The 15,569-nt window shown below is 43.6% G+C and overlaps 1 protein-coding gene across 1 annotated transcript in view; it reads right to left on the bottom strand.

Moving 5' to 3' along the window:
* Positions 1 to 8,708, bottom strand: part of VCAN (versican) — a 151,955-nt gene extending 143,247 nt beyond the window's left edge. Inside the window, exon 1 of the mRNA XM_006889871.1 lies at positions 8,613 to 8,708. The gene's annotated coding sequence lies outside the window, so the exon portion shown is untranslated. The remainder of the gene's footprint in view (positions 1 to 8,612) is intronic.
* Between the last annotated feature and the right edge of the window lie 6,861 nt (positions 8,709 to 15,569).

Genomic DNA, 15,569 nt, shown 5'->3' with positions numbered 1-15,569 from the left:
AGGAAGACTTGAAGTGTTTATGGCAGAAGGTAAGGTCTGCAGGCTTCAAGATGCATTGCATTTCAACATTAAGAGAACAAAGATTCTCACCACCAGGCCAATCGACAGCATCATGATAGATGGAGAAAAGATTGAAGTTTTTTAATAATTTCATCTTGCTCGGTTCAAAAACTAACACTCTGGAAATCAGCAGTTAGGAAATCACAAGACAAGTTGCTTTGGGAAAGTCTGCTGTTGGGGCCCTCTGCATAGTGTTAAAGAGTAACAATGTTAGTCTAGGGAGTAAGGTGCACCTCATACAGTCTTCTCAACTGCATGTTATATGTCTGAGAGATGGGCAATGATTAAGAATGACAGAAGAATAAATGCTTTTGAGTTGTGGTGCTCGAGTACTGAACCTTATGCATGGCACATACAAACATACCATACCCAGACTACTCCTTGGAAGCAAGAATTTTTAAACTCTATCTTAATATACTTCGAGTATGTTACCAGTTGAGACCAGTTTGTGGAGAAGTATAACATGCTTGGAAAGGTAGAGGGTCAACAAAGACACTGGATGAGATGAACTGACATAGAGATTGTGGCAATTGGGACAGATGTCTCAAAGATGGTGAAACTGGCTCAGGATAGGGCAGGGTTTGGATATATTATTCATAAGGTCACTATGATATGTAGTTGACTCACAGAACAACAAGAAGCTGTTTCAATTTACATTTTTAACATAAACTTTAAATTAGAAAAAGTGAAAATGTAAAGCACTTATTGCAGAAGATCAAAGACTACAATCTTCAGCATATGACACACCTCAACATCAAGAAAACAAAAATCCACATACTTATGCAATACTCAACTATCATGATAACCGGAGAAAGACTCAAGTTGTCAACTTCATTTTACCTGAATCCACAACCAACAACCATAGTAAGAGCAGTCAAAAAAGTCAAAAGACATGCTACATTGGGAAAATCAGCTTTCCAGTATTTAATCAAAGTGTTAAAGACCAAACATATCAGTTTAAAGACTAGAGTGCACCTGATTCAATCCATGATTTTTCCAATTGCTTGCTTTGCATCTACAAGTTAGAAAATGACTAAGGAAGGCCAAAGAAGAATTGATGCCTTTGAACTGTGGTGATGAAGAATAATAATGAATATCCCATGGACTGCTGAGAGAACAAACAGATTTGTCTTGGAGGAAATACAACCAGGATGCTCCTTAGTTAGAGGCAAGGATGGCAAAACTTCCTCTCACATACTTTGAGCATCTTATTTTCGGAGGAGCTAACATAAACACCCGGCATTATGCAGATGACACAATCCTGCTTGCTGAAACTGAGGAGGACCTGAAGCACTTGCTGCAGAAGATCAAAGACTGCAGCCTGCAATATGGATTGAAGCTCAACATCAAGAAGACAAAGATTCTCACCACTGGGCCAATTGGCAGCATCATGATAGACAGTGAAGAGATTGAGATGGTAAACAGCTTTAGTTTGCTGGGCTCTACAAGCATCACTCTCAGTACCAGCAGCCAGGAAATCAAAAGATGAACTGCATTGCAAAAGTCTGCTGTGCAGGACCTCTCCAGAGTACTGAAGAACAACAATGCCAGTCTGGCAACAACAGTCCTTGGGAAAGGAGCTCTGGTGGCCTAGTGATAGGGAGCTACGTTGCAATTCCAAAGGTTGTTGTTGTTGTTGTGTGCCTTCGAGTCACTTGTGACTCATAGCAACCTTGTGTACAACAGCCCTAAACCCTGCTCTATCCTGTGCCAATCGCACTGCCTCTGACACACCCATCCCGATTACCCCAGTCACTGAATCAATCCACCTCATAGAGGGTCTTCCCTTCTTGCGCCGTCCCTCCACCCTTCTAAGCATGATGTCCCTCTCCAAGGACCAGTGCCTCCTTACATGTCCAAAGTATGTCAGATGAAGTCCCAGAATCCTTGCCTCCAAGGAGCAGCCTGGTTTAACCCTCTCAAGGATGAATCTGTTGGTTTTCTTGGCAGTCCATGGTATATTCAATACTCTTCTTCAGCACCACAGCTCAAAGGTATGAATTCTCCTTCTATCCTCCCTAGTCATTGTCCAACTCTCTGATGCATAACAAGTGATTACAAAGATACACAACTCAAATCCACCAGCTGTTTCACAGGAGAAAGATGGGCAATCTCTTCTCGTGAGATTAACTTCCTCTGAAAACCTGCCGGATGGTCAGCTATGGGTCGGTTCCAACATGACAGTACACAACAACAGTCCTGAAGGGAGCTCTGGTGACCTAGTGGTAATAAACTATGCTATGATCTCAAAGGCATGAAATTCAAATCCACCTGCTACTCTATCGGTGAAGGATAGGCAATCTCCTTCTATTCGATTTCCTGCCTCTGAAAACCCGCTGGAAGGTCAGATATGAGTTAGTTCCGATTTGATGGTACATAACAACAAGCAACAACAAATCCCTGGGAAAAAAGACATTGTCCTAGGATAGGTGAAGGGTCAGTGAAAGAAAGGAAGACCCTCAAGAAGATGGACTGACACAGTGACTATAACAATGAGCTTGAACATGGCAGAGATTATGAAAATGGCACAGGAATCCAATCAAGGTCTCCTGCATGCAATGTGAGAATTCTACCACTGAACTATCATTCCTATCATTGCAGGAATGCATTGTATCCTTTCATGAGGTATTCAGGAAGCTCTCATAGAGTGGTCTATAGGGACTTACACTGATAATTCAACTTCTTACACACTGGGCCACCAGAGCTCTTTCTTGCTAACTCAAAGGCTGCCTCTCTCTGGCAGTTTGAATCCACCAGTGGCTTTGAGGGAGAAAGATGGGCATCTCTCCTCCCATGCAATTTATAGCCTTAGAAATCCAATGGAGGGTTGATCATGAGTTAGTTCCAACTCCACAGTGATGAGTATGAGCTAGTGCTAAGGTATTGAGTGGTTCCATGGTAGAACTCTTACCTTCAATGCAGGAAATTCCTACCCAGTACACTCCATGTATAGCAGCTAGAGATGGATTGCCTGATCTTCTTACAGTGACATCATTATAAGAAAGGTGGAGGGACGCAGAAAAGAATAAGACCCTCAACAAGATGGACTGATAATAGCAGTAGCTGGAGCATATCAGAGATAGTGAGGATGGCACAGGATAAGGCGAGGTTCAGATTTGTGGTCCACCAGGGAGACCACAAGCTGTAATCAACTTGATGGCGTCTAACAAAAACAACAGCATGACAGTGAAGCACTTTTAGTGCAACTTCTTGACAAAAGCAGACTAAAAAGAAAAGCACAGTGGTCTATTTCTGAAAAAGTACAGTGGTCTATTTCTGAAAAGCAGCCAGCAAAAAAAAATCTCTAGGATCCCAACTGTCTGATCCACAGTAGAGCATGGAATGCACAGGACTGGACAGGATTTCACCCAGTTGCACATAGAGTGGTTTTAAATTGGCAGTTGAATGTATGGCAGAAAACAATAATAACTGAGAGATCAGACCTATCCAGGGGAGAAAAGTCTAACAACTCTCAAGCACATTAAACAAAGAACTTTTACTCACTGATCATTGAAATATAGTCACCTCTGGCACCCTGCATTCAAATAAAAAACCAAACCAAACTCACTGCCGTGGAGTCAGGCTTCCTAGGCTGTGCGACAAGAGGCTGTCCATCTTTCTCCCTTGGGTCAGCTGGACAGTTCTAACCATCGACATTTTGCTTTACCTAACACCACACCACCGTGGCTCTTAAGAGTTTTAATAACATCCAAAAGCCCTGAACTATAAAAATATACAATGATTATAGATGTATTACTCATCAAGTATATAATTATATATATGTGTATAATTTATCAAGACCAGGCTCCAAGAGGAGGAAACTGGCAAAAATTCACAAGCCAAAGTGGAGGTTGGCCAAGACATCTATCTCCATTCCCTCTTGTCCCAATTCCAAATCAGAGAGAGTGCAGGCCTTGTGCTTTCTGGTGAGGTGTAGACTTGAGTAACAATCAGCATGTTTTCATAGACCAAAGCCAATTACCCCCAACAATGCATTTTTTGTCAGTCCTACTGGTTTCTCTAGGTGGGTGGTGAAATAATAGCCCACTACAGTTATTTATTCTTTTCTTCAAAAGAATCGTGTGGCTTAAGAAATTCTATTCTGTCACTGGACAATATCTCCTTTTAAGTACAGTATCTAGCACCAACTGTCCATGAATAAGGTCAAGAAACTTATGTTTAAACTCCACTAAGAAATGTGAGGTTAGCTATACTACTGTGGCAACACATTGATCTTGTTAGTGCTCTGATACTTGTTAGCATTGAATGACTAACCACAAAGAACTTAAGCATAAGAATATTAGGGGAAAGAGAACTGCACGATCTAAACAAGCTTGGAAGTAGGAGTGGCATCCATTTCCGAAATAGCTTGCCTCCGGAAACCCTGTGAACCTGGAGAAAGGATGAAAGTTATACAAGTGTTCAGGTCTTTCATTCATAGGGTTGCTATGAATCGCCTATGACCAAATGTCACTTAACAACAACAACAACAACAACTATCTATAATTACTATTAATCATATTCAGACTTGTATTAGCTTTTTAGGTCCTTTCCAAATTAAATTTTGATCACTTATAAGATCATAGATAAAAAATCAAAGACAAACCTATGACTGCTAACAGATATAAAATTAAGGAGTGGTGGGGTTGAGGGTTTTTTTTCCCCAAACCTCATTTTAAAAACCAGAAGACACAATTTAGAAAGCACTTTTCAATTTACTTAAGCTAATAAAATAAATAAAAAAATAAAACCTGGAATTCTTAAATTTATGTTTTAAATCTTATTCCTTTTCAGAGGGTTCAGAAGATTAGGCTCCCTGCTGGAAGAAGCAATTGCTCAATCACTTGGGAAAACACTGGAGTCCTCTGAGTATCAGTGAGAATAGGCAAATACAATCGTATCTGCATCTTTAAATAAAACTCAGAACTTCAAGTTAGATATTAGTCAAATTGGAGACATATTTAAGAAAACTAATCACTGCTTTCATTGGTGCCTTCATGATAACAACATCCTATTTTAGGACTCTAATGTTTTCAAGATGATTTTGGTACAATTGCCAGGCGATGAAATGAGAATCTAGTACTTAGAAGAATGTAGCTTTTAGGACGTGAATAAAATAACAAGATAAGGAACTAGGGACCAGAATTAGGGAAGATTTCATTCCTTCTCTCACTGTAAAATTAGGGAAGATCTCATTTATTCCCTCACTCTCAGTGTCATCAAGTCGAGTAGTAATGGATTTAAAGCTGAGCCTTGTAGCGGGTTTTCAGAGGCTTTAAATAACCGAAGACCCATCTTTCTCCAGAGGAGCAGCCGGTAGATTCGAACCACCAGATAGGCATCTCCTTGGGGTTAGCAGTAAAACCTCCCTACAGACTACTACACTAGATCTCAAGGGTAATGAAAACCCTCTTTTTCCAAAGATGATGTGACCTAGTCAGTTTTATGTATTTGAGTCTAGCCCTTAACACGTTCTCCGATTGAGTCACTCGTTGATAAATACATGAGTTCTTTCTTTTTTTTTTTTCTGTGTGCCAGGCTCACTCGAAGGCTCTCTGCGCCCAAGTACAATTTTTGCCCTCATAAAATGTGATCAGTCCTACCAAACGAAAATCATTTACCAATTTCAAATAGACTAGTCTAGCCTATGCTTGTGAAGAAAAGATTTTTAAACAGGCACCTATATATACTTTAAAGTCAGTAATACATGATAACCTCTTGTCTCACTTTTCGACTAAAGGAATTTTTCTGGAGCCAAAACCGTCTCTCTTTTAGAACTCCCGAGCAACAACCTTTACATCCTTTTTGATAAAGGGGCTTTAGCGCCTTCTGTCCGGACAGAAGCCTGGTTCACAATCCACAGCCGAGCAACCTTAGCTTGGAGTTCTAGCGAGCATAGCTCTCACAGCTAAATAGCTCTCGCTGCCACACCCACCGCCAGACCACGCCCCCGACACGCCCCGTCGGCCTCGGCGGAAGGCGCGGAGCCCCGCCCCCGCGGCCTCTGAGGGCGGGGACCCAGGGGGCGCTCGGCCAAGGAACCCGTTGCGCGGACAGCCCGGGCGACGGTACAGCTGTCTGGGAGCCCGGGAAGTCACACCCGTGTCAGGCCGGGAGGAGAAGCCCCAGCCCACGTGGCGGCAGCTGGTAAACCTCGGCGCTGCAGAGATCGCCCAGGGCCCTTCTCCCTACTTGGACTGAGCGGAACGGGGAGGGGACCCCTATCCCATGCCCTAGACCAGAGCGAACCACCTCCACCTAAGTTTTTTCGTCCTTCCAGGATACCACTCTATGGTACTGGTTCTCGATGAGGGAATGAAAAGATAACTTGAAAGGAGCCACAAAATTCACATCAAAGCCTGGAGACCAACCCTGCCGATCAGTTTCAAGCTGTTAGCAGGCGTCCACCCAAAATCTGGCTTTTGTCTGCTTCACCGTCTGCCCACTATCTTTCCCTTCCGCTTCCTTTCTCTTCGTTTTCAGCTGGGCGCTCTTTTTCTCCTCAGTATCCACGTCCCACGTGTGAAGTTTTCAAGATTTAGATGGGGTGGGGGATGTCGTTTAAAGAGTCATGAGACTGTCTTGGCATTGAACTCAAACAGTCATGAGCTTTCGTCAAACTTGCAAAAGGAAGGCATTTTCGTAGTACCTTTCTCAAAAGACGCCCAAGATTGTACATGCGTCAAGCCTAACAAAACCTGGACCCGCCCCTGGCCATGTGTGTTCGTTCATCAAGCGGCAGTCTCCTGCCAAAGGGCAACACAGATTCCAGCTAGGTCTAGAGAAGGCATTCTCTGCCCTTAGTGCTGACAAAGGTCCCCTTCTTTCCTAGACTTAACTCTCAGATTCTAGACCCTTCATCTTTGAACATCCAAGTGTGAAGGAGGCTCCCCAGATTTGGACGCATCTGGTTTTTTTCACTACCTGTACTAGATTTCTCCATCAGGGGGCGCCCGCACCCACCAGAAAACTCCGTATTCCTAGACATCTGGGTTCTACAAGCACGAACAAGGGGCAGATCCAAAGGAACGCGCCGCCTCCCTCCCCTCCCAGCCGGCCTCAGCGGACGGAGGAGAGGCAGGGATTTCACACCAGTCATTCATTTGTCAGTCGTGGGGGAGGGGATGCCGGTGCGAAAGAGATGGAGGCAGAGAAGATGGAGACAGAGACAAAGATGAGGAACGGGGACCGATAGCGAGACTGCCTTCCTGCGCGCGGGAGGGCATCCAGGCGCGAGTGGGGACATGCAGTACTTGCTGAGAAGCTGAATCCGAAAACGAAATCTTTAGGGTTGTAGCACTTTTTTTCTCCCCCACTCCCCTCTGCCTAATACACTGATTGTTCCACACCCTGTGACACAGAGAGGGGGCCGGGACAATCCAGACGCCCCGGGTCCGCACGAGCAGCGATGTCTCCCTGCAGCGCCTTCGCCTCTGCGAGGGGGATGAAAGGTCTAGCCCAGGGCGTCCCCTGAGGCTCCCGGCACATGCTCCCCGAGGCGGCTGGACCAGCCAGCAAAGTTGCTCAACTCCGGCCCAGAGCTCCCCATCTCCAGGGCGGAGGTGGGTAGATAGGAGAAAACAGGACTTATGTGGCTGGACTTAAGAGGGCCAGTCCCAGAGACTACAGGTTCCGCCACCTTTTGTCTAGTGAGCGCTCGCTCTAGGCGCTAGTTTGCCAAGTGAGACTGGAGCAAAGGCGCTCCTAGGATGAGAAAAAAAAAAATTTTTTTTTCATATCCTTGTGGATACGGAGCAAGCTTTTCCCGCCCAGGCACCTCCCAATCCTCCCCGGTGCTCCAACAACCCCATCGCCATCCCCTATTCCTTCCTCGCCTGCCCCTGCGCACCACGCGCTGGACAAAAGAACCAGGGGCACCGAGAGAGAGCTGTGACAGTCCGAGCGCTGCCAGGGACCCGGCTAGGAACTCGGTACCTTCTCTGGCCTGACCTCCCTCCGGACTTTCTGCGGGCAGAGAAGGGGGCACGTCCGCCCAGGTACAGAGACGCCAGGTCGCACTGTCAGGGGTGGCCCGGGGCTTTCCAAGAACGCCCTGCACTGACCACACACCAGGGCTGCAAAACCAGGTGGCCTGCACCAAGGCAGCATCGAGGACTTGTATGTATGCAAGTCTTGGGAGTCCCCATTCAAACTTTTGTCTCGAACAGGTTTAAAAAAAAAAAAAAAATCAAGCGACTGGAGATACCTCCCTCCTTAGACTCCACGACTTTTCTTGGGTTTTTCTACAGTTCTCTTCCCTCCCTTCCCCCAGTTCCGTGAATCCTTCTACCAGCACCCTACACTGGGCTTCTTTTGTCTGGATCTATTTCAGCACCACTGTTGCCTCGGTATTCTTCTCTCTAAATGTCCTTCTGAAAGTTACCTGCATTTTTAAGGGAGCACATTTTCTTAGCCTCACAGCGAGTTCTCTTTGCGTTATTAGATAAAGCTTTCTACCAATTACAATGCACTTCTTTCCTAAGCTCGCCTCTTCTTTTTTTTTCTTCCTCTATAAGTTTCTTTAAAGGGGGAAACAAAAGAAACGTGATTACCTTGAAAGGCGGCTTATTGCAGAGTTTGGGGGGGGAAATTCGCCGCAGCGCTGCACGAATGGGCTCGGCGTTGTCGGGGCGGGTCACATAGGAAGCGCGGTGGCCTGGGGAAGGGTGCAGAGGGTGCTGAACGGTGCTGGAGGGTGCTGGAGGGCGCGGGACTGGCCGCAGATCCGGGTCCCAGCGCCTGTCCGCAGCACCTAATGTTCGCGGCTGTTGCGCCCGCCTGCCCGGAATTCTTCCCCAGAAAGGCTTGGGGTAGCTCGTCTGCAAGTTCAAATGCGGGTTGTGACACCCATCATCATTATATCACTGTACCGTCAGCGCCTAGGAGGAGACTCAGCGACGAGGAGGAGGAGGAGGAAGAGGAGGAGGGTTCATTCACAGGCTCCTGAAGCGCTCCAGCAGAGCTTCAGCCACTCTTAAGAGCCCGGGCTTGGAAAGCAGGCGAGGGGCGGAAAGGGAGCTCCCCGCGCCTGCGGTAGGGACCGCCTGCCTCCTTCCCAGGCACTCCCACCTCTCAGCGTTTCTTCCTGACAAGAAGTACCAATCGGCTCGGGGACAACCGCGCTCCCCATTCAGCGACTCAGGAACATCAAGCAGTGCGCACGGAGACCACTGCCCTCTGGCCCCTCCCCACCCCCTCTTCCCCGCCCCCACCGCTGCCAGTTCTGGGCTAAAGGGGAAAGGAGCCCCCCTAAACCCGGGCTTTCTCTCCGCGTAGCCAGGTATGAGACAATTGAGGGCCGGCGGGCGGGCGGTTCTTCTGAGCAGACAAAACTTGAAAATCTGCAATGAACTTAGTTACAGCGGGTTTGTGCTGCCACGCAGCTTTCCTGTCCCATCTGCTGAAGTGTCAGGCTCACGACTCCTGCCAACCTGAAAGGGAGCGAAGAAAGCAACGTACAGAGAGAGTGTGTAGGAATTCCCCCTACCCTGCCTTCCCGGGAACTGCCCACTGGGGAGCCCAGTGTGTCACCTCACAACTTACAAAGACCCTGGTAATAAAGGGCTAGACAGGAAGTCCCCCAGGCAAATCCCTTTCGATTCAAAGATCTTGCTGTGACACAGAGCTGCATCTCTCCACAGAAGCATAGCTTCTACTTTCTTCATGAGCTTCCCGCCCCGCCCCCCGCTTTCCACAGACTTTTAAACTCATTATTAATGAAGAATATTTAATAATTTTTCTGCATAACAAAGGCTTCTTGAATTTATCTATCATCTTCTGGGTTGTCAGGAAATGGAACCGTAATCTTTAATGCTTTTATGTGATTTTTTTTTCCCCAGCCAGGGCTACCTCATTGTGTAAACAACATGGACACATGGAAGAGTCCCCTGCATTGTACTACAAAAGATTCCCATTGGGCCTTAGAGAGCAAAAAGGGTCAATAAGCTGACACAAAGGATTTCTGCCCTCTAGAAAAGAGAGACTTTGGGTTTTCCTTTTCTTTGAAGTTAAGTATGAGCTTATACAATGGGAACAAAATACGTTTAAGATGCACATCTATATAAAATATAACTGGAGATACTGGAATGAGTGATAAGTTCTTCCTTTTACACAAATCTGGAAGTATCTTCGTGATTCTTCTCAGTGCAGATCCTACTAAAAAATTACACTAATCACAGCACCTCAGCACAGAGATGATTAAAGAAGAAAATACGTCTTCACTTTTAATTTCTTTGACTGTGTTGGTTTGAACACATGCTGTAAACTTTTAGTAAGCTAAACTTCTGTGTATACATGTTTATAGCATGTTTCTTCTGTAAATTTCTTTTGCAAGTTAAATGCATTCCACATCTTTCCTTTTAAATAATTAACAGGTTTATAGAATAATTTCAAATCTCCAAGTGCTCATTTGTGTTTTGTTTTGCTTCGTTTTTATAAGCTCACAACAGTCAGTGGCATAACAATTATAAGCTTGAGGAAGCAATTTGCTCGTTTTTTAATTTCTTTTCACCATGATTTATTTATTCTTGGACAATTACATGATCATGTTGTTGTTAGGTGCCATCAAGTATAACTCATAGCAAGACTATGAACAATGTATCTGAACTCTGTCTAAACCTGCACCATCCTCATCATCTCTGACACTCATGAGTCCATTGCTACAGTCACTCTGTTAGTTCACCTCATTCGGAGTCTCCTCCTCTTTTGCTGACCCTCCACCTTCTAAGCATTAGTTCTTTCTCCAAGTCCTCTCCTAACAACATGCTCATGGAATGTGAGAGAAAGCTTCATCACCTTTGCCTCCAAGGAGCACCTTGCCTGCTCTTTTCCAAGATAATCTATTTGTTCTTTTGACAGTCCATGGGACATGTAATACCCTTCTCCAACACCAAAACTCAAAGACATTGATACTTCCTCTGTCTTTATTCATCATTAACTCTCAGATGCAGAGCAAGTGATTAAAAAGATCATGGCCTGAAGTAGGCACAACTTAGTCTTCAAGCTGTCATCATTGCTTCTTAGTATTTTGGAGTGATCTCTGACCGTGGACTTGCCCAATGCAATATATCTTCTGATCTCCTGACTAATGGTACCAAGTGTATTGATTATGGATCCAAATAAGATGGAATAAATGACGATTTCAATCTTTTCTCCACATATCAGTTGGCCTAGTGGACAGGAAGTGATGCTACCACGCCAAAGGTGAGTGACTCTAATCCACAGCCCTCAGGCCTGTTTTTAATTGTTTTTGGTCAAACATTCTTCTATGTCATATAGCCCTGGTGTGTTCATTTGCCGTACAGAGGTAGCCTGTGGTTGCTGTGATGCTAAACACTGTGACACTGACGTGTCAAATGCGATAATGGTTACCCATAGTGGACAGTTTGGTGGAGCTTCCCGATTAAAACAATATTGGAAGCAGGAGTGGCATCCACTTCCGTAATAGCTTGCGTCTGGAAACCCAATGAACCTGGAGAAAGGATGACAGTCATGCAAGTGTTGAGGACTTTTGTTCATAGGGTCACTATGAGTCACCTATGACTCAACGGTACTCACAACAACCACCACCACCTCCGATGGAGTAGTCTATGGGGAATTGTACTGCTAACCTGAAGATGGTGCTTCTCTGGTGGCTTGAATCCATATGTGGCTCTGCAAGAGAAAGATGACAATCTCACCCTGTGTGTGATTTATGTTGTTATGGGGGGCATTTTCAAAGGCTGTAAATCACAGGGAAGGAGATTGTCCATCTTTCTTTCGTGGAGCAGCTGGTGGATTCAAAGCCCCTTGCCACTGAGTTGGTTATGAAACTCCTTACTCATTGGGCCACTAGCCTCCAAAACCTTGATAGAGAGACAGCTGTGAGCCTTTCAGACTCACAGGCAATGGAATGATCTTGGTCTGTGGACTCTGTGGATTACCAACGTTGAAGTGATATGTTTGGAATAGCAGAGTCATGAAATAGTCAACCTTGGCTTTTCAAAAATATTCAACTAATACCCTAAAAGTGACTTTCCTAAAGACACACAATTAATTCATAGTTGAATCATTATCAGATCACAGATCTTGACTCTGGTTCTGTGGTCTTTTTAATGCTGCTTCAAAGCAATTTTAGAATTAAGAATTTGCTCAACAAGAGAGAAAGAATATTTTTTTTCTTAAATGTCATCAATTAAGACATTGTTAGACCTTTTTTGAGATATTTCAAGATAAAAAAGCTGTTTCCATTGAGTTGGTTCTCCTCATAGCCACCTTGTAGGTTAGAATAAAACTGGCCCATACAGTTTCTAAGTTTGTAAATCTCCACAGAAGCTGGCTGCCTCTTCCTTCTCCTGCAGAGCAGCTGGTAAGTTCAAACCACTACCAAGACTCTTTCTCTTTGTAATGCAGTTAAATGAAGCATTTCTTTAAAGTCCATCTGACGCACAAACAAACAGATTATTTTGCTCTATGCTGAATGCACTTTTATTGTACAATGAATACTCGTTTTCAAGGAAATGCTAATAGTTAACACTCATAAATAATAACCACCTGTACATGATGAAACATATCAGAAAGTTATGGTCAAATACTCCTTACATTTTAAGATGTTATTCTTTATGCTGTCAAATGTGTTTCTTCTCTAACTCTTCAAGGTTTATAGGTTCTCGAAATATTCACAGACATTACAACTCTTAATGGAGTTGTTTCACAGGGCAAAGGCACTTTCTCTGGCAGTCTTAACTAGTCAGAACATGGACAGTAAAGACAAATTTTACAATGCGTGCTTCTACTTTGACTCTTAACTTTATTATTTAGAAAATTAAACATTTCTTCAAGGCTGTCAAATAATTAAAATGAAATGACATCTCTGAAGGTGTGCTTTCCTCCTCAAAGGCAGAATTTCCCCCTGGCTATCCAAAATAGAGAAAGTGAGAGGGAAGAGAAACATACTAGGTATATTCAGTAGAGAGTGTATAGCTGTATTATTTCCATGTAAATGTCCTTATAGAGTCCCTCCCTGTCTGCCTCTAACCCTTCCTTCTTCCCCTCCTTTTCACTTCCCTCCTGTTTTCCATCCTTTCCTCCTTTTATCAAGAGAATGAGAGAGCAGTCATTTCTGATCCATGTCTGGCAAAAACTATCAGAAGCCTTTAAATAGCAAAAAAATATATTCTTGGTGTTTTTCTAAATAAAACTACATTTGATGGTTACACTCAGGTGTGAATCAAATAATAATCAAAACCTCAATCTGGGAGATATCATGTACTGAGACATTATTTAAGCCCTAAGGTCCCAGGTGTAGACAGAGCAAGATTTTCATTCATAGTGCTGGTGTCTACAAGAAACCACAAGCCAGAAGCTATGTGCTTTGCCTTGATCTTATCTTACGGAACTTGGCTGAGTTCTGGGGCAGTCAGCCAATGGCTGCAAGACAAAGGATCTGGATGGCAGGTGGGTTTCAGAGGAGTTTCATTATCTTTATCTAAGCCTCCTTCTCAGGTCCTTGAGGATCAAATTTCAGTCTTCTCCTTTTTTATTGATCAGGGGAAGTGCTCTTTGGCCTGGCATTCTCTCTTGCTGTTCTAGAGATGACAAGATCCCAATCACATCCAAAGTCAAACAACAGTTTTCTTTTCAAGTCTCTGACCTGGCTGATCCTACGTACAACTCATAAACCATAGTTTTTGAATGGTGAAATAATACTACAAATTTAAAAGTTCGTATTTAATTAATTTCATAGATCTTAGAAAAAGGAAGTCAATATTCTGTGAGTATTTAATTTAAAAAATGGTTACTGATAAGGGACAGACATTCCATCTACCACCTTTTTTCTCCCTCATATATTTTTCGAGTGAAGGCTTACAAATTTTACTGGTTTTTCATACAATCTACTATCATTTCAAATCTTCATATTTCCTGGGAAATGAAGAAAATTATTTACCTTTATTGCTTTCCTTAGACCATAACAGAATCTTGCAAAAGATAAAATCGTGGTAACATTTCTTTTCATTCCATCCTGAAAGACATAAATTATTCGGCGAACATAAAGATCCTTAGAGGGCAATGGGCAAGGGGAGACTCCCTCTGAAAATCAGATATAAAGTGTTTACTTCCCCAACCCTCTAATAAAAACTTACAGTCTTACAGTAAAGTATCTTCTTCCCTAAAATAGGGTTGGATTCCCCCCCCCCCTTTGTTGTAAATGTCTGCTCATGGCTTTTCAGATTGGACAGATTTCTCCAGAACTTAACTGACTGGATGACTATCTACATCATGAAGGAACTATGTGAGCCAAAGCCAAGTTTCAGCATGGAGTAATGGGAAAGGCTGGGCTGCTGAGGGGAGATGACTTCATTAGGGAGAAGGAAAGCTTTCTGAGTTGGTCCACCTCATGGCCAAATTGCTCTGCACATCTGCTCTCGCCCCGCCTACCACGCTGCTCTGAGCCCAGCATCAAAAACGTCACCAGTTGCTCAAAGAAAAAGACCAGAGCATAAAGGAAGTAGTCCAACCAAACTGACTCAAAAATATTATCAAACCCCCTCCCTTCTCTCAAATTCTTTCCCCCACCCTACAGCAGGCCATTTGCTGGCAACCCTTTGCCTGGCTGAACCAAGACTGACTGAGGCGTCTGGTTTCTGAACACAAGGAAGCGGTAGAGATTTTAGAATCTTCAAGGCAGAGCAGTAAACAACGCAGATGTTTTCTTAAGAGGCAAAACTTTTGCAGTTGGTTTGTTTATTTCTTCCCCCCCCCCGCCCCCCAGAGACTACAGGTCCACCACTCTTAATTTGAACACAATAAGACCCAGAGACAAGGAGCTTTGTGAATCCTGAAGCAAACGAGAACATGGCATTTTGGGTGTCTCTGTGCTGAGCAAAGATAGGCAGCAAGAGAAAAACAGAGAAATTTCTAGAAAGAATAACATTTGAAGAATTCTAGTGTAAGTATCAGAACAGGTGTAGAATTAACAGACATTTTCTTTCCATCCAATCAGTAAAAAGAAGGGTAAGACTAGTTAAATGTCAGGACATCTTGTAAAATTCAAGAGATTGTATATTAACCTTTTGCTTCAGAAAGAAATAAAATACTTGCAACAATTATTCAATCAAAAAAGAAATAGGAATGTAAAATGCAGCAAATATTTATGATAAGAAGATTATGTTCAATTCTTTTTAACATACATTATTTGATTCAGAAAGTATTGAGGATATTCTATGGGTATTATTTTAGACACTAGACAGTTAGGCATTAATCAAAAGGTAAGACTCGATGTTCATCCTCAAAGAATTTCTAATCTTCATAAAACAACTATCAGATATCATCTCACCCCAGTCAAAATAGCAAAATTTAACAGAACAGCAAGCAACAAATGCTGGCGAGGTTGTGGAGAAATTGGAACCCTTATTCACCGTTGGGAGTGTAAAATGGTGCAACCCCTGTGGAAAGCGCTATGGTACTTTCTCAAAAAGTTGCAAATAGAGATACCATTTGACCCAGCAATTCCACTACTGGGAATATACCCC

The sequence above is a fragment of the Elephantulus edwardii genome, unplaced genomic scaffold, assembly GCF_000299155.1.
Source record: "Elephantulus edwardii isolate Elephantulus edwardi_28Jun2011 unplaced genomic scaffold, EleEdw1.0 scaffold00082, whole genome shotgun sequence".
NCBI lineage: Eukaryota > Metazoa > Chordata > Mammalia > Macroscelidea > Macroscelididae > Elephantulus > Elephantulus edwardii.
Note: the sequence above shows the minus strand (reverse complement) of the source record. Positions and strands in the feature narration are given on the sequence as shown.